The following is a 24,586-nucleotide window of genomic DNA, read 5'->3' as shown; positions in this document are numbered from 1 at the left end:
ACCTAATGGAAAACTGAACGGTATTTTTTGCATGTTGGTTACAATAACTGCAGATAGTTGTACAGTTTGCATGTCTGTCCAAAGTTTTTATGACTTATGACTACAGCTTACTAATTTTAATATTTTGTCATAAGCTTTTTGCAAATTTTTTACAATTGTGATTTTGCTCTCCTGGTGGAATGTTTTCATATTCTATAACAAAAGTTATTAGGTTTTACTATACAGAATTTTGTATGAAAATAAATTCTGCCAGAAAGAAATTCTCTTAAATGAAGCTGCTTCAATTAAGCAAATTATAATTAAAACTGGGCTATTATGAAAAACAAAACAAAACCTTCACTCACTAAATAGAATATACATTGTTTCTTCCCAGACTGGATGATAGTCAATTCACATATGGGTGGGCGCACAGTAAGTTAAAAGTTCTCTTCAAGTTAAATGTAAAACTCATAGAATAAAATAATAAATGTCAGCTATTAACCTGTTATCCTCATATCAAAAAAGTGCATCACAGCCGTCTTTGCTTTCAACGATGCCAACTCCCTCCACAGGAACACATGCACAACTTCTGGGAATCTAAAAAATAAACAATAAGATCTTTTAAAAATGATGAACCTTGTAGTGAATTTAACCGACACACTACTCATAGAAATGCTCTCCTTGAGAAAAGAAAATTTGGAACTGGATCCTTCAAGACTTTTTTTCTTTCAAGAAAAAATTTCCTGTCTTTTCACATCTTTTGAATAAGTTCTTGCATTAAAAGAGAATTATCTGTTACAGTAAACGTGGAAGCAACGTGGAAAATAATGCTAGAGTTAAATCAATGTATTGGAACTAGAAATTATGCCACTGCAATCCATGATACAAATCTGACTTAAAGCCGATTCCCACTAAACTTCTTTGGTGTATCAGCAACTAAACTCCCCAGGACGAAGACTCAGATAACCTCATAGAAAATTCTTTTCTATAGTTTATTTCAGCAATGTTATGTTCCATGCTAAAATTAATTTCTGAAATAGGAAGCCAAAACCAACCAAAGTTAAATCCTGAGACATAACAAACTCTGGAAAGTAACGAAGAAAGGAACTTTCTCATACTTAGAATTAATTTATTCAAGCCTGATCCAAAAAAAATGCATAGAAGATCAGTCAAAGTACATAATCCAAATAGATTAATCAGTCACCATCTTTAGATGGTTTATCTCCCAGTATAAAAGGCCCATATAAAATAGTACTACATATCTATAGATATCCACTGTATATTTGTTCATTTTTAAAAACATTGCTCTTTCTTCCAGACAAGTTATGTCTCATAGAAAGGACTAAAGCATCAGGACATGAGAGTTAAAATGTGCCTTAATCCAGTACCATTTCATGTGACTGTTCAAAATGCTTAAAGGAAGCAGTTAGCTTTAATTTTCTCCACCTCTTTGCATATCACTTCAGGACACCCTGTGCACTTTGCAACATGAATCATTATAAGCACGTAGGCCCACTCGGTTCCTCAAAAGACACAAAAGGTGCAAAAATAGCTTCTGCAATTGAAGCAAGAACCACGTCAGCAGCCAGATGAATGTGGGTGGTCAGATAAGATTCTGTTGCTGCAAAGGGCAAATTATTAAGCGAATGCTAGATTTATTTTCTTTCTAAACTTTGTTCTTGCCTCAAATCAACCATTTTCTGGCACTTAAATGACTCTTGACAAGCTCCACCATTCTCAAAATTGAAAGCTTCATCAAAGCCAAAGAGCATGACTGATTAAACACTGAGGGAATAGTGATGGGGTCCTTAAAGATATGTATGTATGTATGTATGTATATGTATGCTGCTACTGCTAAGTTGCTTCAGTTGTGTCTGACTCTGTGCGACCCCATAGATGGCAGCCCACCAGGCTCCCCCGTCCCTGGGATTCTCCAGGCAAGAACACTGGAGTAGGTTGCCATTTCCTTCTCCAAATGTATATGTATATATACATATAAAATAAGGCATCCCTATTGGCTTAGAAGGTAAAGAATCTGCTGGCAATATGGGAGATCCAGTTAATCCCTGGGTTGGGAAGATTCCTTGAAGAAGGGGATGGCTACCCACTCCAGTATTCTTGCTTGGAGAATTCCACAGACAGAGGAGTCTGGTGGGCTACGGTCCATGGAATCACAAGGAGTCAGACACTGTTGAGGGACTAACACTTTCACTTTCTTCATATTAAATTATAGTATATATATTATGTATAGTATATATATATAAGGTATAATTTTATATGTATATATATCCTTAAATATATATATATATATATACACACACATATAGATGCTTTTGAACTGTGGTGTTGAAGAAGGCTCTTGAGAGTCCCTTGGACAGCAAGGAGATCAAACCAGTCAATCCTAAAGGAAATCAACCCTGAATATTCATTGGAAGGACTGATGCTGAAGCTGAAGCTCCAGTACTTTGACCACCTGATGTGAAGAGCCGACTCACTGGAAAAGACCCTGAAGCTGGAAAAGATTGAAGACAGGAGGAGAAGGGGACAACAGAGGATGAGATGGTTGGCTGGCATCATCAACTCAATGGACAAGAGTTTGAGCAAACTCCGGGAGATAGTGAAGGACAGGGTAGCCTGGTGTGCTGCAGTTCATCAAGTCACAAAAATTTGGACACGACTTAGCAACTGAGCAACAACAACAACAACATTATAGCTTCTATAACTATACATATATATTTATATATTTAAACCATATCCATAGTAACAAACCAAAGAGCACCTCTTTTGAAAAGAAAATCAAGTTCAAGTGCTAAAAAAACAAAATTGTACACTGGCAATATGACCTAAGCTAAAGCATGGCATCTCTCAGATAAAAAATAATAAATCACTGAGCTATTCACACTCTGAGACGAACTCATCCAAGATAGAAATAGGCCAAGATTCTATAGAGACAGCTATTTACAGGGAACAACAACTTGTGGCATCCAGGGACTACCTGGGATTGGCGACCCCATGGCCACTGAACTAAAAGTTAAAAGACAAAAGGAGAACTTCAGCCTCAGAACGCTGGCACTGACACCCACTCCTTCCAGCTATCTGGCAGCTGCACACAAGCACCCAACCATCCCCTAACCCAGAAAAGCGTCATTCCCACCAAGAGCTTCCACAGGCGAAAGGGAGCATGTGAGTCCTCCAGACCAGATGTGTCAGGGGCAGTGTTCCCAGTTCTGACCCTGCTTTTCCAGTCTGACTCTCCAGGACTATGGCCACGGGAAACAGGAAACAGTTGTCTCATGATATGCACATGTAACTGGAATGTTAGATGATAGAAGATTGCTTTTTTCACTCATTAAGAGGGTTTGAAAATTGTTTCTATCGTATGAAACTGCTACGCATGCCCTCTTCAATGATTGGTTTGCCCTTGAAGAACAAAAAGCAGTGGTCATAATATTGTACTGCTGTTTTACCTCACAGAAACTTCCAAGTAATTAGTGTGATTTTAAAACAAAGATCTAAATGATAATAACATGAAAGATAGGACACCAAGTTTGGAGATTTTGCGCAAATCGCTTTGTTGCAATTGGAATCAGTAATGGCCTCTACAAGGGAGGCAATTGTTGTTACTATTAAAATAGAGACATAGAGATAACCATCTCAGAAATTTGTTTTTGCCTTAATTTTAATTGAGTTTTTGTGCCTCAGTATCTTCTTTGAAATAAAAGAAAAATATTTCCTCAAACAGTTCCTGAGAATGTAGTATTACAACTTATGCTTGTATTTCCTAGAAATCGGCAGTTCACACAGTATATTTTGTAAACAATGGAATAAATAAAAGAGAGATTTTTCATTTTTTAAGCTTTACTTCTAGGTTATTGGATTCATAAGAAACCACTCTGCAATGAAATATTAATATTCAATAAAACTAACAAGTTTTCAGAAAATTGTGTTCACAGATCTTGTTAAATATCCCCAAGTTATTTAAAATTCCTTCCTAAATATGAGGCAAAATTATCTTTCACTTTACTAACAAAGTAAAGACTGATTTTTCGTTGTTTATAGGCTTACAGAAGAGTTCCTTAAAAATATTTTCCAAACCTCCGTCGCCTACTTGTAACAAACACTTGGAAAATTTGAACATTATTGTTTCTAATCCAGTGGTTTCTCAGGCTATTTTTAGAAAAAAATCATCCTTGACATTAGATATTTATTCTTGGAAGCTTACAGGTTGTTATTACTAAGCTAAGTGAGGGTCATGTTGATCTATGATTAGATAGGTAGGCAGGTATTAATAGATAGATAGACATGTAGACGTATCTAAAATGTCCATTCCTGGTAAGATTCTTTAGTATTTCATTTCTCTATTCTTCCAAATTATTTTAAGACAAGTTATGGATTAATAGTTTACTGTGGTTAGCACTTCATTGGCAAACTTCTCATGCAAATACAAATGTTATCAACCTTTTTTCTGAGGTTAAACACATACACACTAGATCATAATTTTAGTAGAAGAGCCAATAAAATATACCAGTTACACTTTAGATGAGAGCTGTCACAATTAAAAACAATTATTATGTGCTTCAACTCTATGGAAGAAGTGGCAAATAGGACCTGGAAACAAGATATGATCCTTATATTGCTTGGTTAAAAGAAACGTTTAAAAGAAGGAATACCACTCTTCATATATTCAGTCGTAGAAAAGAGATACATACCTCTTTTATTTTATAGAAGGGAGTAGAAGAGATTCAAAACTAGTAGGTAAAGATGAGAGGAGAGTACTGAAAGATAAATGTATGCTTAAATACTTTATCAGAGTGTACCAAAAGTGTACCAGAAGCAGCAGCTTCTCCTTGCTACAAAAAAGAACTTTGAATGGGGCCACTGTTCCACTTGGAGTGTCTAGAGGGGCAAAACAAGAGGCACCTGGGAGGTGGTAGAGAAGATAGTTAAAGGCTGGGAAGATAAACACACACACACACACACACTCTCACACACAGAGATAAGTCTGATTACAAGCTCATATTTTTAGAAACAGTTATGATACGAAGCTAAAGGTTGGAACTGGGTTCGGAATGTAAAGACAAAAAAGGGATAAAGAGTAGGAACAGGAAAGAGTGCTAATTTGGGAGCAGGGGACAATTCATTGCTGGGACAACTACACAGAAGGCTTTGAAAAGTGAAAAGTGTGTCTGGAAAAGGGGAGTTTTCACAAAAGGAGGATGGGACAAACAACCAAAATTCGATTACTCTGCCATTGTGTTTAGGGGGCTGGTTCTGGAAACTGCTGGCGAAAATGATCTGAGAGTGCCACTTCCCGGCAGGTTGTCAGTGCTGGAGCGTAGGAAAGATACAAAATAAAAGCATTGTGTGAATTAGAACTACCAAAAACATAAAAGAGTAAGTACCTGTGAATTCATGATTATAACTTAAGCCTCCTTAATTAGGGTTTCTGGACTGTTCCTGTGACACTTTTAGACATTTATAGAATGTCTATACTCATCAGAAAATGAGCTAAGTTTACAAAATACATATATGAAAAAGCAAACTCTATAGAGCCTAGAAGGGAAACATTTGTGAACAAGTAAGTGCTGCAAAGTGTTTTAGGTGCTTTGACAAAAATATAACTGGGCACAGCACAAAAGAGGAAACGGCCAATCCTATCAAGACAAGCACAAAAGGCTTGAGAGACACAATGATACTAAGTCTTTAAAGAAAACTGTACGTGCTAACGGGCTTCGCTGGTGGCTCAGTCAGTAAAGAATCTGCCTGCAAAGCAGGAGACCCAGGGGCCAGGAAGATCCCCCAGAGAATAGAATGGCAACCCACTCCAGCATTCTTGCCTGGGAAATCTCATGGACAGAGAAGCCTGGCGGGCTACAGTTCATGGGGTGGCAAAGAGTCCGACATGACTGAGCAACTAAACACACACACACACACACACACACACACACACAGTAATATGGGACTTCCCAGAGGCCTCAGGGGAAGCATCTGCCTGTCAATGCAGGAGACTCAGCAGATGTGGATTCAGTCCGTTGGTCGGGAAGATCCCTTGGAGAAGGAAATGACAACCCAGTCCAGTATTTTTGCCTGGAGAATCCCATGGACAGAGGTGCGTGGTAGGCTACAGTCCCTGGGGTCACAAAGAGTTGGACACAACTGAGCATGCATGAATGCTAACATACAAAAACTTGCCATTTCCAGTGTTAGATTTAGAGATAAATAATCAGATTAAATAAAAACATAAGGCTCTATCATTCCTGTTTCTCTCTAGTTTCATCTATTTGATTTTACTGTGGTCAAAGTCTGGTTCATGGGGAAGCTTAGGGAATAAGGTAAATGTTCTAGTTAATACAATCTTATGGTTAGGTAAAGACCACAGAGAAATAATTTTTGTTTTAACATCTGCTAGTGGTTATTTTCCAAAGTACATTAGCCTTCTCCTTGAGTTAATTACAGTCTCCTGAACATAATTTAATCTTTCTTTGATGATTCAGGATAGTATAGTGTTCTCTGGTCCTTACTCTGCATCTGGGCTATGATTGTCTGGTGTTGGCAATGCAAACTTCTCCCCCACATGTACTCTTAAACACATGTCAAGTTTTCCAAGATCAGGGTTGTAACTGAGATTTTTCTTTTTTCTTGACCACATATTTGACATGAGACTAACTTATTTTAGGAGCAAATACATAATCATTCACTTCTATCACCATTATTTGTTGAGCTTATTCTAAATCATATAGGGAGTATTTAGTAATGTGAAAGATTTTAGAAATCATCGACTCTCTCAGCCAAATAACAGGGGGAAAAAAAGCTGAGAACCAGAGAAGTTAAAACACTTGCTTAAGGACTCATAGGTCATTATGATGACCTGGGCTATATATAGTTTAGGTCTTCAATCATTCAAGTCAACTATTTTCCACTATCCATATTACTATCTTATTACAAGTTTATTAACCTGACCCCACTGCAGAAATTGATTAAATGAAAAAAGGAATAAAAATGAGGAATAAATAATATTGAACTTAGAATGAGCAATGACATTTACTGCCCATACCTTAAAGTTAATAAGTCAAATGAACAGAAAATTACAGTAGCTAAAAACCAATGTTTCATTAAACTGTTTATCAATTTTTATCCAATAGCAAGAACAGCTCATTAATTGACAGTTAATGGAGGTAAGCCCTTTGGTTCATAAAACTGAAATTTCACTAACAGAGCCTATAGAAATACAGGACCCCACCTTCACAGGTACTACTTTGCTTGCAGAATGCTCTTTGCTGCTTTGTTTTTGCAAAGGGGCATGGCCAATTAGATGTTCTGTATTAATTAAATTTTTTTTTGTTTTCTCATATGTGATACATTTTTATATTTACATTCTCACTGTAAGTTTTTTTTCTCTTCTTTTCAATTCCCTCTATTCTATCCCTAATAATATTATGGCAGGTAAATAACTACTGCTTAACAAGTTATTGTAAATATTTATTCTTTAACTAAATACCTGAAGGATAAAGCCAAAGGAGGACTATTTGACTAGTGTACTCTAATGAGAAGTATGACATAACAAAGTCATACATCCAAGGTATTGTTTTCTCCAGTCTCATCTTTTACAGAACTTATGTTTACTATTTGGTTACAATTTTGGTATATCTAAATAAGGTCATAACTCTTTCTCTAAATCTCCTTTTACTCCTGGATGTGCCAAGATTAGCATAAAAAAAAGCCAACGTTAATTTTGGATTCTGTAAACAAAGAAAACAGAGAAATAGAGTGGTAAAATATGCATTATATTCATAAGTATGCATAAACAAGCTGACCTTGCCTGAAGGAAAATCTCTCTCTTAGGGAAGAGCCTCCCACATCAATCGAAATAATACCCAAAGTAATGAAAGCACAGCTGAAAACCTGAATTGCATTCCAAAATTTCTTGCTACAACTGATTCTCAGATGTAATGAATAAAACTGTTTTCAGTCTCCATATTCTAGGTCCGCACACAATAAAGATCCTTCAAGAAGAAATCAAGGCAAAGCCTATGGCATATCTTACAATCTAATCAGATGAGCCCTATTCAGTTAGTAACTGAGCTGCTGAAATAATCAATTCTGTCTCTCTTGAAAATTTTTACAGTCAATGGGGAAATGGGGACTCATGTGCCAGTGTAAAGGTACACAACCTCAAACCTTGATTCCACACTGTCCAAGGATTGATTAGGCAAACAGAAAAAAAAAAAAACAAAAAAAAAAACAGGGTACAACCCTCAAGAGTTTGGAATTAGACATAAAGTTAGGAAATGACAAATAATCTGAATAGCAGCTATTATCAGAGCTTAACAAAGTATATGATCAAGAAGGGTTTGAACAACCAGGTATGGCAACAGTGGTAAGTGGTTCAAATGGAAGTCATGCTTTATCCAAGTGAAGCATGCATAGTTGCTCAGTCGTGTCTGACTCTTTGCAATCCTATGGACTGTAGCCTGCCAGGCTTCTCTGTCCATGGAATTTTCCAGGCAAGAATACTGGAGTGGGGTTGCCATTTCTTTCTCCAGGCGATTTTCTGGACCCAAGGATCAAACTCGGGCCTCCAGCATTGTGGGCAGACTCTTTACCGTCTGCGCCACCAGGGAATCCCTTATCCAAGTGAGGTAACCAGAAAAGCTTTATAGTCACCTCTGCTATGTAGTTATTCAGGTACTACCCTGGCACTTTGATAATCTCTGGGTGGCATTCATATTTTCAGCCTCATCCTGGAATATGTCATCACCTGCAAAGTTTAAGGCTAGAAAAATGTTCAAGTTTCAAGCAGGTGCCTATAATATCCTAATAGACAAACTCTGTCAGATAATTCCAGAATTTCATCTATTGGTTCATTCACTCAATCATATGATACATTTTCCAAAGCATATATATCTTAATGTGATGACATAAAATAGTATTGAAAATCAAATTTCATATGAAGTTTGAATCTAGATATTATTGTCTCATTTATCTATTAACTTATATCAATTTCAATGACATCGAGTATGAATTCAAAATAATGTACACATGTGGAATTCAAAGATAGGTAAGACAAGAATCCTTTCAAAGAGCTTGCTATCTAGTGTGTAAGAAAACCATATAAACAAGTTGTAAAAGCTACAGAGGCATAAAATGGCCTTATGGGAGTACAGAAATAAGACACTGATTGGGCATGCAGCAATTAGGAAACACTCTCTTAGGTCTTAAAAGAATGCTAGGATTTGGCAAGTACAGATGCAGAGAAAAGGCATTTAATATGTACACATCATTATGCATTAGAGAAGACCAGAGGATGTTGAAGAAAGAGCTGGTCTGACTAGAACACTTGGCACATCGAGACAATGGACGTGAGGCTGAGAAGGAAAGGTCGTGAGGGATGGTAAGGGAACTCTGGTAGACAGTGACTGACATTAGAAGTTCCAAGCAGACTACCCCAATCCCAGAGACACTACAGAAAGTTCACACATATTTCACCTCTTTCCATCTCTTCCTGGACAAACTACAAATGTGTAACCTGAAAAAGAATCAATTTTGAGAAGTTTGTTAGATAAAGAAGACTTGAAGCTAAAGGGAAAAAGAAGTGATAAGAGAATTAGGGAATAAACTCTTGGAAAAGTGGGAAAGAAAAGGGAACTCAAAAGCGTCAATTAAAAGATCAGTTTTAGAAGAAAGAATGAAAACTTTTGTTTTATTTATTTATTCTATATTTATTTGATTGCACCAAGCAGCATGCAGGATCCTCCCCAGTCAGAGATGGAACCCATGTACCCTGCATTGGGAATACGGAGCCTTAACCACCTCCAGGGAAGTCCAACTTTTCTGAATTAAGACTGGAGGAAAAGAAGAAATAATGAAGCAAATCAACATTTTAGATAGAAAAGAAACTGAGAATTTTCCTTAAGATGTTCTTAACTCACTCAGAAAAGTAGAATGCTGGTCATCTGACGGGCATGAAGGAGCTAGAAATCGTTGAGGGGCTTAATAAGTTTAAACAGCTATTTTCCCTGAGTAATAAATCACTTGACAATCTTAAGAACACTGTTTCTTATTAGGCTATTTAAAAAGAGTACTTTGCACCAAAATATACACAAAACTTATCTAAGTTGATCAGTTCAGATTAGTCGCTCAGTCGTGTCTGACTCTTTGCAACCCTACGGACTGCAGCACGCCAGGCCTCCCTGTCATCACCAACTTCTGGAGCTTGCTCAAATTCAGGTCCATCGAGTTGGTGATGCCATCCAACCATATCATCCTCTGTCGTCTCCTTTTTCTCCCGCCTTTGATCTTTCCCAGCATCAGGGTCTTTTCCAATGAGTCAGTTCTTCACATCAGGTGGCCAAAGTATTGGATAAATATATCTAAATACTATATCAAATAAAATATAAAAATTTCTTTTATTTTTCAGGAAAACTCTAAAGATGATGAACTATTTAAGACATTATCTATGAATGCTATGCTATGCTATGCTAAGTCACTTCAGTCGTGTCTGACTCTGTGTGACCCCATAGACAGCAGCCCACCAGGCTCCCCTGTCCCTGGGATTCTCCAGGCAAGAACACTAGAGTGGGTTGTCATTTCCTTCTCCAATGCATGAAAGTGAAAAGTGAAAGTGAAGTCACTCAGTCGTGTCCAACTCTTAGCGACCCCATGGATTGCAGCCTAACAAGTTCCTCCGTCCATGGGATTTTCCAGGCAAGAGTACTGGAGTGGGGTGCCATTGCCTTCTCCATTATCTATGAATAGTAGATCTAAAACAATCTTTAAAAATTTATATATTTCTTATCTTTTCTTTAAAAGAATAGCTGTGGAGATCTTTTACTATAAACATGAAAACTTATCTATTTTGATTTTAGAAATGCTGAGTTTAAAAGACTGAACTATTAGTTAATATCTATGATATAGATTCCTTACCTTATTGAATTAACTATATATATTCAACCACAATGAAATGTATTGAAAGTTAAAAAGTCATTTGAATGTCCCACAGGACATGGGACAGTAGCTGGCAGAGTAGGAAGTCAATAGATATTTGTCAGTTGAGTGAAAGGAGGAATAAATAAATGTGAATAAGCGAATGAAATAATGAATGATTGTGAATATACCACATGTGTGTGCCCAGCACCTGAGAAAACACACTTCTTGCTTACTGAATAAAAAAGAGCTTCATAGACTCTCAGACATAGAACACAGATGGGATCTTGGTTAGTCTACCACCATATCCAATAATTGAGGACACAGAAACCCTTCAGGACTAAGTGACAGACCTAAGTGGACTTCGGGAAAGTTGAGCATTCCAAAACCCCTAAAAGGGTTAGTTTTTTAATTTCTGGCACTTTTTCATCTACTAACCACAAAGAGAAATTTTTTGCAAATGTTGCAAGGTGCAGACAAGTTAGATGTTATTTAAAAGTTTAGGTAGAAAAAAAGTTAACAGAAATGTGCATTTTTTTTTAACCAAATAATTTTAAGCATCCAATCACCTTATCGTTTGTTAAGAATCTCATCTCAATACAGTAACTAAAGTAAGTAAGAGTTAGGCTTAAATCTCTTTAACTGAAATGTAAACAATAAAATATTAATTTTACATGGTTTCTCCAATTTCTCACTCTTTCTTTCCTGCCTCCGTACTGATTGGAGTGGTCATTTTAATTGCTAAAGACCTGTGAAGTCTGATGCTGATTCTATCATGCATGCATGCTCAGTCACGTCAGACTCTTTGCGAGTCAATGGCCTGTAGCCCGCTAGGCTCCTCAGTCCGTGTAATTTTTCAGGCAAGAATACTGGATTGCCATTTCCTTCTCCAGGGGATCTTCCTGACCCAGAGAACAAATCCTGCATTGGCAGGAGGATTCTTTACCACTGTGACACCTGGGAAGCTCTAATTCTATGTATACATATGCCAAACATGTAGATGTGAAAAGCACTGAAAACCAGGGGAAAAGAAAGATCATGCCTGATTAGAACCTGAAGCATGTTAGGATAAGAGAGAAAATGTGCAAATGAAAAGAATACTGCATTTTAATTCAGGAAATTCATACCCCTGCCTTAGTTCTAGGGCTTCCCAGGTGGTGCAGTGGTAAAGAATCTGTCTGCCAAGCTGGAGAGGCAAGAGATGGAGGTCAGGGATCTAAATCTTATAACTGCATAATATCGGACAATTTATTTAACCTTTTTGATACTTCTTTCTTCTGTGAGAAAATGAAAACAATAATTCCTCCCAATCAAGGTTGTTGTATCCAGGTGTCTGTCACAGTAGGTACTCAATAAATTGATTTTTGAAAGATAATAAGATTAAGGGGGAATCCTGTGAGGAAGAGAATGTAATAGATAATGATATCAAATCTCGTAATTCTATATATCACTACCTAAAGCAGAATATTGCAATAGTCATGCTGTGCTTCAGCCCATTAACGTTAAGGATATATTTATTGATGGCCTGAATATTCATTTCTTATGGTATTGTTAGTGATTGAGATGATTTTTGTCAGTGTTTTCATCAATTTATCAAAAAAAGTGATGATGATCCTATGCCATGTTTTGGTTTAGGTAACAAATTTAGGTACACGTCAGTGGTAACAAAAATATGTATTGCATGCTACTATGGATAAAGCAAGGTGTCTATTTCAGTTCATTTAGCAATTAAAAGGGAGCTGTGCAGTTTACAATGTTTAATTGTCTTTTTAAAGTGAGGACACATCAGAGATATGTATGTGGTATCAATATCAAGGAGAATTTTGTTTTTCCTAAAAACTGGCTTTATAGATTACATTGTAAGCTATTTAGTGCCCCTTTTTAAGTTGACTGCTAGAAAGCTAACATCTACATTTGGGGCCTTTCTCTAGGAAGTATCTAGGCTTTGTTTACATGTTTTTTGATCATTAACATCATTTCTAGCTTCAAGTACTAGTCCTACCTTTGTTTCCTATTGGCTCATGCTCATACTCACTAATTTATACACATATACACCTCAATAATGAGGACTATTACAGAAGACATAATAAATGTAGCTGGGAACTGTTTCCAAAATTAAATCTATTTGTATGTTTCAATAGTGTTTGGGCAGCACAACTCTGAAAGCTAACTGGTTCCAGGAACATAAAAAGTAATGTGGAAACTCCCCAAATATTTTTCTTTCCTCCAGCCTCCAACTGTATTGATTCCAAGAAAAGAAAGGATTTCATAAATACAACCGAAAAGGTACATATAACACAACTCAAGAAAAACATTAATTGTTTTTCCTTCTCTAAGAAATTGCATATGAATAATATGGAAATAATATGGTCAAATTATATTATCTTTGAGACATGGTCAAATTTCCAGCTACTGTCAAGGCTCAGCGGCAGACGTGGTAAATGCATCTGACATATTCTTGGACACAGATAACTTACACTGGCAGATCCTACACGCAGATCCTGTGCAGAGTATTCCAAGGGTTGGATGAATGTTTTTTATTTGCTGAACATCCATAGGGTATAAAATCAGATTTGAACACATGTACTTTAACAAGTTTAGAATCCATTTGATCAGAAAGCATTTCAAGTCTCAAATCAACTTCTACTTTAAAGGTAAAAGCATCATCTATCATAAATGTTACTAAAATTCTAAACAATGAGTTAGAATCCCAAAGCCATTTTCAGTGAGGATTTGATTAGCCCATCATACGTGATTTAATTTTCTCTTTGTTTTCAAATAAATCCAAATGCTGGAGAATGTGTATTTGTATCCATAATTTGGGTTTCAGTCAACATTGACTAGTATCCAATATGGGCATATTAGCTTGATTTCTATATTGTTCACACCTATATAAATAATTTGAGGAACACAATTTAAACAATGCAGCCAGCAATAAGTCACCCTGAAAAAAATTAGAATAAGTTTTTAAAATATGCTTTGGTTTCAGCTTTAGAGCAGTTTGCCAAAATCTGCAGACCCACGAATGATCTTCATCACACACTATTCATTGACTTCACGTATACTAAAGTTATTTGGAATCTCACTTTCATTCTCTCTGATATTTCACTGAAGGGAAAATAATTTGTTTAGAAATCTTATTAAGGATTCTTCCTTAGCACAGATTCTCATAAAACAAACAAAAGTAGAGAAAAATAAGCAAAAACAATTAAGCAAATAGATATACAAAGATTACAAAATTAAATATTTTATCATATTGTCTCATTTATCAGGCTTTCTCTGATTTCATTAAGGGCCTTTAGACTAGGTGCCAGAACTAATTTTATTGCAGCATCTGCTCTTTGGTTTTAACATGGGTATACAAGTAGATTATAATATTTCTTTTAATTGATAACTAGCAATATAGAGAAGAAAATGTTTTAATAATGCCTTGAGTACGTGTTATTATTTTCTTTTTCACAGCTTACCATTTCATCTTCATAATATCCTTATAATGTGAGAAAAGCATGTGGAAATAGAGGCTCAGAAAGGTTAAGTAGTTGTCAAAGCAATCTCTCCAAGATTACACAATCAAATCAGTGAGGAGTGACCTGGCTTCCTCTCGCCTAGAATAAGGCTATTTCCGTGGACCACAGAGGATGCTATAAGCCAGCTTTAAGAAAGGTTTTTAGAAAGCGTGTATGGGATTCATGGGCAGGAGACACAGGTTGAAGATCCCCTCTGCCATGGACTGACATTGGGTGTGGTTCCTTTACCTTCTCTGAGCTTGAATTTCCTCATATATAAAATGGAAATATAAGTCAATTTGTACTGCAAAAAATAATAAGATAAAATGGGAATTATTAAAGTGCTGGCCCTATTTATATACCACTCAGTTGGTGAGGCCAAAATTGAGATGACGTGACATGTCAATTGACATGTCAATTTTAAGTCACCAAATAGTGTGTGTGTGTGTGTTAGTCACTCAGTCGTGTCCGACTCTCTACAACTCCATGGGAAATGCCCGCCATGGGATTTCCCAGACAAGAACACTGGAGTGGGGAGCCATTCCCTCCTCCAGGGGATCTTCCCAACCCAGGGATTGATCCCAGGTCTCCCACATTGGAGGCAGATTCCTTACCATTTGAGCCACCAGATACTCAAAGACCAAACCAAATTTGTTGGTAAAGAAACAAAAAGAGAAGGAATTAAAAGGCTTGAGCCTTAACTAATACTTCCTATTTCCCTGAAGGCCCTGAGCAAGTTCTGTCAGCCCACAGTAATGCATCAGAAAGCTTTCCACACAATAATGTGACCACTCTGCGGTTAAGAAAGACCAGCCAAAGCCTTCTGTACACATCCACCGGCAACAAATTTACACTCATTGTATGCATTGGTGGGAAATCTCTTTAGCATCCACCCAATGTGAGATTCCATGACAAGGACCTGCAAAGGCCAGGAAGGCTTCAGACATGTGAGTCCTGCTGGGCTGCAGTGGGAAGATGTGTCCATGGAGGGAGGGTGACTGTTTGCCTAGTGCAGGCCCTGCAACATCTTCACCCCAGAAACTAAAAATGGCATAATTTCATCTGTGCCTGGCACAGTCTACAGGAAGCATCAACCTTTAGTTTAGTAAATGGGAAGGGACACATGAAAAAAGCAAATATCAGCATCACTAGTGTTCTTAACTGTAGGGACCACTGATACCCTTAAAAGCCCTTCAGGAGGTACATCTGCTTAGTGATGCCTCGTCCATAAAAATGACAGGGCTCTGCACTTGAAGACACATGGCCTATTCACCCTTGATGCTTTTCTATATTTGGACCATGACCCTTTTGACTATTATAGTCCTTTCTCTTCATATTTGTTACAATAAAATCCATTTTTCAGAACCTAGAAATGAGTGAACAGGAGGGCAGAACCAGTATAATAAATAAGCCTGTGCAAAACCTTATTTTATTACCTGCTCCCATGACCTGTTTCATAAAATAGATCTTCCTTTCTTTTCTCCTCATGGAGAAAGGGGCACAGAGAATGGAACTCTTTACTCACAAGAAAAAAAGTAAGAGAAAAGAAACAATATAGGCATAGTACTCAGAACCAAAAAATACAAGTACATCATATGGAAAATATTTATAAATAGTGCCTCCTCACCAAGGGTTTGCTATAAATGGAGGGTTTCCGTATTCTTGTCAGCTTATTTTCTCTGACAAAAACATCTCAAAGAAAAGTTCAAATGACTGTGTTGCAATGTGGTCTAATTTCCATGAGATATAAGGTTAGGGTGTAAAATAGGTATACTTAATAGTTTTGGATGGGAAATATGTATTTTTATTTTTATTGGGCATTAGTTAAACTTGACCTACACAAGGGAACCCAAATCAAAATAAAATATTTAGTTCTAAATTGTTTCACAGCCCTTTCCTTCATGGGACAAAGAAAATAGGTGTAACTCATCAAAAGCGATAAATGTGAAATACTTTCTTCAAGGAGACAGCAATTAGGAAATTTAAGCGAAAATTGGCACACATCATTTAGACAGTGAAGGGAGGCAATGTCATCCAAAATTGCAAACAAAGAGCTATTCTTTTGGAATAACAGTTTTCCTGCTGTGTACATATGTGGTTGGTATGCAAATGTCATGTACACACATCTCTAAAATCCTTCCCTTTGTTTCTAATGTGGTGATATTATGTCAAGAAAAGTATTATAAGTAATTATGAATTGAGCTTCTAGGTAATAGCAGGCAGTGCCTGTCAAACATAAAAGAAGATTTTCATCCTGAAAAGCCACAAGAAATTATCTCCTCCTTTGATTTGTGCGGTGAGGAGAGGAAGTCAGGAATCTCTTCTGTCATTGCCACTACCATGAAGGGAGTGAGTCCAGTGACAAATCTGATACACACAGGAGGCTCATTCAAAAAAATCCCAACAGAAGAAACCACATCCTGGAGGCTTCGCAAGTCTCTGGATCAAGCCTAGCCTGAAAGCACACGACCCCTGAACGACTGGGGACTGTGAGTCAATAATGTGTCCATCTTTGCTGTAAAGAATTTGAGTGAGGTTCTCTGTCCCTTGCTATCAAAGGAATCACCAAATAGTATGATTAAAACACATGGGCTCCTGTTTCTTACTTCCTAGATCTACCTGCCTGCCCATGAAGAAGGCATGATGCCAAGGAAGGTTGTAGTCTTTCACCTGGGTTGCAATTTTCTGCCCAACACATTCTCTCAAAATAAGAAGTACTGAGCTGACTGAGCTGCTTGTATGTTTTGGAAATTAATACTTTGTCAGTTGTTTTGCTATTATTTTCTCTCATTCTGAGGGTTGTCTTTTCACCTTGTTTATAGTTTCCTTTGCTGTGTAAAAGCTTTTAAGTTTAATTAGGTCTCACTTGTTTATTTTGTTTTTATTTCCATTACTCTTGGAGGTGGGTCATAGAGGATCGTGCTGTGATTTATATCATAGAGTGTTCTGCCTATGTTTTTTTTTTTTTGAATTTTATTTTATTTTTAAACTTTACATAATTGTATTAGTTTTGCCAAATATCAAAATGTTTTCCTCTAAGAATTTTACAGTTTCTGACCTTACATTTGCGTCTTTAATCCATTTTGAGTTTATCAAAATGGGTCAGAATGGACATCATCAAAAAAAATTTACAAACAATAAATGCTGGAGAGGATGTGGAGAAAAGGGAACCATCTTGCACCGTTAGTGGGAATGTAAATTGATACAGCCACTACGGAAGACAAGACGGTATGGAGATTCCTTAAAAAACTAGGAATAAAACTACCATATGACCCAACAATCCCAATACTGGGCATATACTCTGAGAAAACCGTAACTTAAAAAGACACACGTACCCCAATGTACACTGCACAACTATTTAGAATAACTAGGACATGGAAGCAACCTAGATATCCATCAGCAGACGAACAGATAAAGAAGTTGTCGTGTATATATCCACACACAAAGCAATATTACTCAGCCATAAAAAGGAATGCATCTGAGTCAGTGCTAATGAAGTGGATGAACTTAGAGCCTATTATACACAGTGAAGTTAAGTCAGAAAGAGAAAAACAAATATCGTATATTAACACACACATATGGAATCTAGAAAGATGGTACTGATGAAGCTATGTGGAGGGCAGCAATGGAGATGCAGACAGAGAGAACAGACTTATGGATATGGGGAGGGGGGAAGGAGAGGGTGGGACGAATGGAGAGAGTAGCATGGAAACATAAATATTGCCATATGTAAAATAGATAGCCAGTGGGAATTTGCTGTCTGACTCAGGGAATTCAAACCAGGCCTCTGTGACAACCCAGAGGGGTGAGATGGAGTGGTAAGTGGGAGGGAGATGCAGGACAAAATAAAAGAAGTAATTGTGCTCCTGAGCTCAATGTCACAGGTGACTCCATGAAGACAGCACTGGCATGATGAAGTCCAAGGATTCTGGAGAACTGGGCCTCAATTGTAACACACCCACCAGCTACAAGACCTTCATTGAATTACTAATGCTCCCAACATCTGTTTCTTCATGTAAAATGGGGTTAACAGTAGTCCTTACATGAGAAGATTGTTGTGAGTATTAAATGAGATACCACATATAAAACTCCCAGACAATATCTGAAACTTATGAACATTCATAAAGTACTGGCATTCTTATTGATATACTAGCAGAGTTCAATTTCCTGCAGCTGTAAATATAGGCAGACATTCTATTTATAAAAGTAGACACTTGATTTTTATTATTTGAGATATATGAATAACAAGTGTATCAAATTTGCTGAAAATGGTTATTTAATTTTGCCTGTACCCAGCCTCTTGAGAATATATTGTCTCAGTGCAAGTAAATATTCAAAAGGCAAACTTTTAAAAATTGTATTTCATCAAGTAAAGCTCATTAAGTAGAAAACCAATGCTGTAATAATTTCTGTTTCTCTCTCTCTCTCACACACACACGGAAGAAGGGCTAGCCATCAAATGTAGTTCATTTCTTGGCTTGTCACAGGAAAGCCATTCAGGCCCTCAATTCTGACCATGAGGGACATCTAAGTATTCCTGAAAAACAAATGTGGATATGCATCTTGTCAGTTTCAAAGAGAGCCATTCCTTCACAAGAAGCTAAAACACTAAGGAAAAGGGGACAGAGAGAATCATCTTTTCATAGAAAAACTGGATGTTCATATTGCTGTTCATTGTTTCCTCTAGTCCTATAGAATTGATATGATATGCAGTTAGCTTCTGTGCATGCAACCTGAAACTGTAATGAAAGTTCCAGGTGGTGGAGGAACAAACTAGTTATGTCAGAAAGCAGTGAGGGGCTTCCCGGGTGGCACAGTGGTAAAGAACCCGCCTGCCAATGTAGTGGACATGGATCAGATCCCTGATCCGAGAAGATCCCACATGCCACGGAGCAACTAAGCCTGTGCACTGCAACTACTGAGCCTGTGCTCCGGAACCTGGGAACTGCAACTGCCGAGCCCCGTCACAACTACTGAAGCCCGCACACCCTAGGGCCCACGCTCGGGAACAAGAGCAACCACGGCAATGAGAAGCCCAAGCACCACAACTTGAGAGCAGACCCCGCTTGCTGCAACTAGAGAAAAGCCCACATAGCAACAAAGACCCAGCACAGCCAAAAATAAATAAATAAAATTAGTTTGAAAGAAAAAAGCAGGGAGACCCTTGTGAACTGAGATCCAGTTAGGGGAAGCAAATAGTCCCTGTGCAGGCTGGCCTCTGACAGTGACCCAGCACCACTGAGTAGTTTGGAATCTATCCGATTCAGCTTATACCTCAAAATCCACATATCACTGAACACCAGTGAATAATGAATTCTCTTCAAATGCAGGTCAAATGGCTAAAGTCTCTCCCACCCACCCCACCCCCATCCCTGTATGTTTCAAACCATATTGTTGCCCAAGAACCTCCATCAGAAATTAGATTCAGCAGCACATATTTCCCCTTAACTTCAGACTCAGTGCTTGGGTTGCAGCACAGCTGGGTGGCAGCAAAAACCCCTGAAAACGTCTGCATCTGACTGGCGAGAAAAAACCCTGTTAAAGCTCACAAACAGCTGAGGCATGAAGCTGAGGAGCGAGAGCATCACCGCGCTCAGCTGCTGAAGTGTGGCTCTATTACTGCATTTTGAGATACTTATCAACATTCAATTAACATCCATGATATGATATTAGTCACTGTTAACACTTACTAAGCACCTCTGTGCAAAGTGCAGAATTCAAGTTTAATAAGGTAGGACTCTGGCTGCCAGATGGCATCTTCATTTGATTTATGCTTCTCGGCGAGAATCTACTTCCATTCCAAGTGAATCGCCTCAAGTTTCAAAGTATTTGCCCTTCACTTTTATAATATGACCAATATGCTGAGGAACACGAAACGCACGGCTGATTAGCATGAGTAAATGTATATATGAAAATTTACAAAAGAGCACATTTCCCACTTAGGATATCTAGTTGATGAGAAAGATTTCAATTTGTTGAAGGAGATTAACATTTGAAACCGGAAGATAAAACTCTTAGCAATGGCTTCCTTTTAGTATCTTGAGGGATGATAAGCAGAAGAAAGTGGGGGGAGGATTGGGAAGATCTAGGAGGAAGACGTATGGAAAGTATTAACGGCGATGGAAATAAAGAACTGATTCCCTTTGCTGAAACTGGAAATATCCGTTTAGAATGGAGTGTTTCTCCCTGCGAACGACAATGTAAATGGTACCAGACAGCAGCCCTGGAAGCATCTCCACTCTATTCTTTGCTGCTTCTTGGTGTTAATGGGTGAATGCTGGCTTTGCTTGACAAAGACTGGTTAGATAATGACAATCGTGTAGCAACCCCTACATTTTGAACAGATCAAGGAAGGCAGGAGTCTCCTCCATACACGGCACGGAGAACACCGTGCACTTAAGAGTCTGCATGGGGAAGGGGGGCCAGGATGGCTCATTCAGCTGCTCAGCCTGTTCCGCCACTCCGTTTCCATGCTTCGCAGATAGCAGATCTGAATGGAGAGCGTCTTCCCTGAGGCCTCCCAGCGTATGGATGAGGTCGAGTAGTGGCCAGTATCAAAAACAACAGGAACAAGGGGTACAGAGGCATAGGTGTAGTTTAGAGGTCTCACGATAACATGAAAAGAATCCTGGATTAAAGCAAGCAGCTGTACACTTTATAATATCCAAATTCATTGAATTTTCATGATAATGCTGAAACACAACATTTTTACAGTTGAGAATGTTAGATAAGGCCAAAGATCACCCAGATGGTAAAAACTAGGCACAGGATTTTAAGCTAATTCTCTTTTTCTCTAGAACCCCAAACATTTCCACTCATTCATGGCACCTCTCAGTCCATGAATTCAGCTCTCCCGCTTATGTGTCCTCAGATAAATCACTTAAAATCAGTGGGCCTTAATTTTCCCCCCTATAAAATGGACACCATAATTCCCACCCTGCTGCCTTCCTTAGCATTTTAAAAACTATATGAATCTGTACATTTGAAAGCAATAATAAAAATCGTCGGAAGACATGAGAGTTAAATTCATGGCGCTTCTCAGTCATAGTTTAGTAGATGACCCCATCACAGGCCTTCTGTGTCATGACTCAAGTTCAAACGGGATTTTGATATTTCATGGATCTAGGGACACATCTGGTTTATTCCTATTCATCTTTAAGTCTAAGGATGTCCTGTGTTTCTGAAAGTATCCCAAACCCTCCTTTGTGATTCCCACAGGACAGACATCTACTAATGGACCATCACACCGTGCATAGTTTTGACATGTGTATCTCTCAGACTACAGTAGGAGGCCCTTGGAGGCAGGAATCCTATCTGTATTTGTTAATGTACTAAAGGAAGCTGTAACAAACAAAATCCAAAATGCATCATGGCTCATTCACAGCAGCCATCTAAAATGAGCATCCTAACAGATGGTGTGTGTGTGTCAGTCGCTCAGTCGTGTCCTACTCTTTGCGACCTCATGGACTGTAGCCCGCCAGGCTCTTCTGTCCGTGGAATTCTCCAGGCAAGAATATTGGTATGGGCTGCCATTCCCTTCTCCAGGGGATCTTCCCGACCAGGGATTGAACCCACATCTCCTGCATTGCAGGCAGATTCGTAACTGTCTGGGCCACTAGGGAAGCCCCTCACAGATGCTGTTTCCCTTCAACTCAAGAACCTAAGCTCCTTCAACCTTACGATTCGCCATCTGAAGCAAAGACTCTAGGGCCACCATGATTATCTGCCTCAAGCTGGCAAAGGAAGGAAAACAGAGGGTTAACCTATAGGAGGGTTTATGAGTCAGGCATGGATGTAGCACCCAGCACTTCCTCCCACATTCCATTCACCAGAACTCAGCCACGTGGCTCCTCTAACTACACAAGAGGCTGGGAAATCAAGCCTAACTGTGAGCCCTGGAAGAACAGGACCCAGGTTTGGAGAAGGGCCAGTCACTCTCTGCTACACTCATACTAGAATCTTCAGAGATGCTTCCTCATGTATGAATGACACACTCAAGCAAAGCCCAAAGTTCCCCAAATCAGAATCACCTCATGAGAAGGAGATATTACAAAGAGGAGAGAATCATAAACAGAGACAAAATTTACTAGCGATACATTAAGAAAAGATAGAACGTGACAGAGTCTACTTGCTGTGATAGAGTCTACTTACTGTAGAATTTTACATTTTTATAATACTTTGAGGTAAGGTCCTGTCATGTTTCCATAGTTAAGCTAGACTTTACATCATAAAACTCTGACGTTACTGCTTTTAACTGGTCTTAAAATCAACTGAGTTCAGAAGTTGACCAAAAGCACAGATGAAAAAGACACTTAAATTTTTTTGTTTTCATTTAAGTAAAGTTACTAAGAACAGCAAGAATGACTGCGTGGTCTTTTAAAGGCATCATAGAAACTCTGTAGTGTGTAAAGTACTTTTTAAAAGTCTATTTGACCAAGTCAAAATCGCTAGTACATTTAACTTTCGCTAAAAGAAATCTATCAAGTGTAAGTTTAAGCTCCAATAGGAAACTAGGTGTATATTCCAGCACTGCATCACCCCCGGGAACTTTCAGGTGATGAAAGGCTATGGGCGATGCCAATCCAGAGGATCTCTTTACTTTAGTGGAATTTGTCTCACCACACAAGCTCTCAAAATAGGTGTATTTCTGCTATTTTTATGACTGTATTTTAACAGAAAAATGACATAGGTTTTGTAGATGCTGGAGAAATAATTACAATTGCATAGGCAAGGCATATAATTAGTTGAAGAGGGTAAAAAAAGATTTCACCTACACTACATGGGCATAAAGAGTGAGGATTAGCTGGGGAACAACTGCTGTCTGTGTCTTGCACAGCTGTAACCAATCCTGAGGCAAAAACAACAACAACTACACACACACACACACACACACGCACGGTAACAACTAACTCAGAACACGAAGAGAAGATAGCCTTCTGCACTGAAAGTAAACTCAGTGGTCACCTTTAACCCATGGGTGTGAAGCAAATTTCAGAACATGGAGCAAAAGGAGGGAAAACTATGAAGTAATTCTTCCTTTTCTATAATCAAGGCCAAGTACACTTGCCTAATTCACAGAGTAGAAACCTCTCTTCTGGGTGCCCTGGGTGTGGGAATATTGCCTCTTCATGCACCCACAGTCCTCAGGGAAGACAGGCTAGAAGAACTGGGAAAGGAGCCAAACTCTCTCATTTCCATATAAACCTTTGTTGAACTCCAAAGCGTTTCAATTTCTAAGCCAAAGGAGTTCTTAAGCATGAACATCAAAAGCTATTTTTACCTGTTTTCACAATCTCCTTTAATTATTTTATGAAGCTTGCAAGTAAGTACAATGATACAATACAGCAAACTCCAGTTCAAACATTACAGAAGCATGATACCAGTTTACTTTTACCCAAATGTATAAATTCTAATGGGAGGAATTTGCTCACAGCTTCAGTAGCCACATCTTATTGGGAAAGAGCTCAAACAAATTGGGAATAATTACAAATGAATACTACACATGGCTAGCCTCATTCACTGTTAGAAAAAATCGCATCAGTATTGAACCAGATCTACTGTCCCACAAAGATTGGGGTTTGCGGGCACTTCTCTGGAGGTGTAGTGGTTAACAGTCCACACTTCCATTTCAGGGGGTTTGATCCCTGGTCTGGTTGTGGAACTAAGATCCCACATGCTAAATGTGTCTTGATCAAAAGAGTAAAAAAGAAAGAAAGAAAAAAAAAAAAGATTGGGGTTTTGGAGGGTATGTACAACAATATGTTCACACTCTCCTGTTCTAGCCTGACATCCCAGGATACATTTTAGAATATCAGGGTTCACAATTCTAGTCCCTTTGGGACCAAGCAGATATTGAAAATGAGCAGGGTGTCCTGGTGAAGACAAGAGGAAGTGTAGTGTCCAATAATCAGCTGAAGAATGAAGGTGAATTTCAGGTGAATTTCACTTGAGTGGACTGAGCATGTGTTTCCCCCACACCCCTAGAATCCATATGTTGAAATCCTAACCCCCAGTGGGATAGCATTAGGAGGTGGAGGCTTTGAAAGGTACGGTCATGAGGATGTAGTTCTCCTGCTGGGATTAATGCCCTTAGAAGATGAGACACAAGGATGCTCGCATCCCCTCTCTCCCCATCATGTGAGGATACTGAGAAGATGGCCATTGTAAGCCAGGAAGAT

General features: G+C 38.3%; 1 protein-coding gene across 13 annotated transcripts in view; it reads right to left on the bottom strand.

Annotated features, from left to right (window-relative positions):
- Positions 1 to 24,586, bottom strand: part of HIVEP2 (HIVEP zinc finger 2) — a 218,869-nt gene that overhangs the window by 41,809 nt on the left and 152,474 nt on the right. For 12 of the 13 annotated variants that reach the window (XM_044924165.2, XM_044924167.2, XM_025294458.3 and 9 more), the window contains one exon: positions 482 to 576. The exons of the other annotated variant lie outside the window; for it this stretch is intronic. The gene's annotated coding sequence lies outside the window, so the exon portion shown is untranslated. The remainder of the gene's footprint in view (positions 1 to 481; positions 577 to 24,586) is intronic. 13 annotated transcript variants of the gene reach the window in all.

Source organism: Bubalus bubalis, chromosome 10 (genome assembly GCF_019923935.1).
Source record: "Bubalus bubalis isolate 160015118507 breed Murrah chromosome 10, NDDB_SH_1, whole genome shotgun sequence".
NCBI classification, from domain to species: Eukaryota; Metazoa; Chordata; class Mammalia; order Artiodactyla; family Bovidae; genus Bubalus; species Bubalus bubalis.
This window is presented reverse-complemented; position numbering and strand designations above follow the sequence as displayed.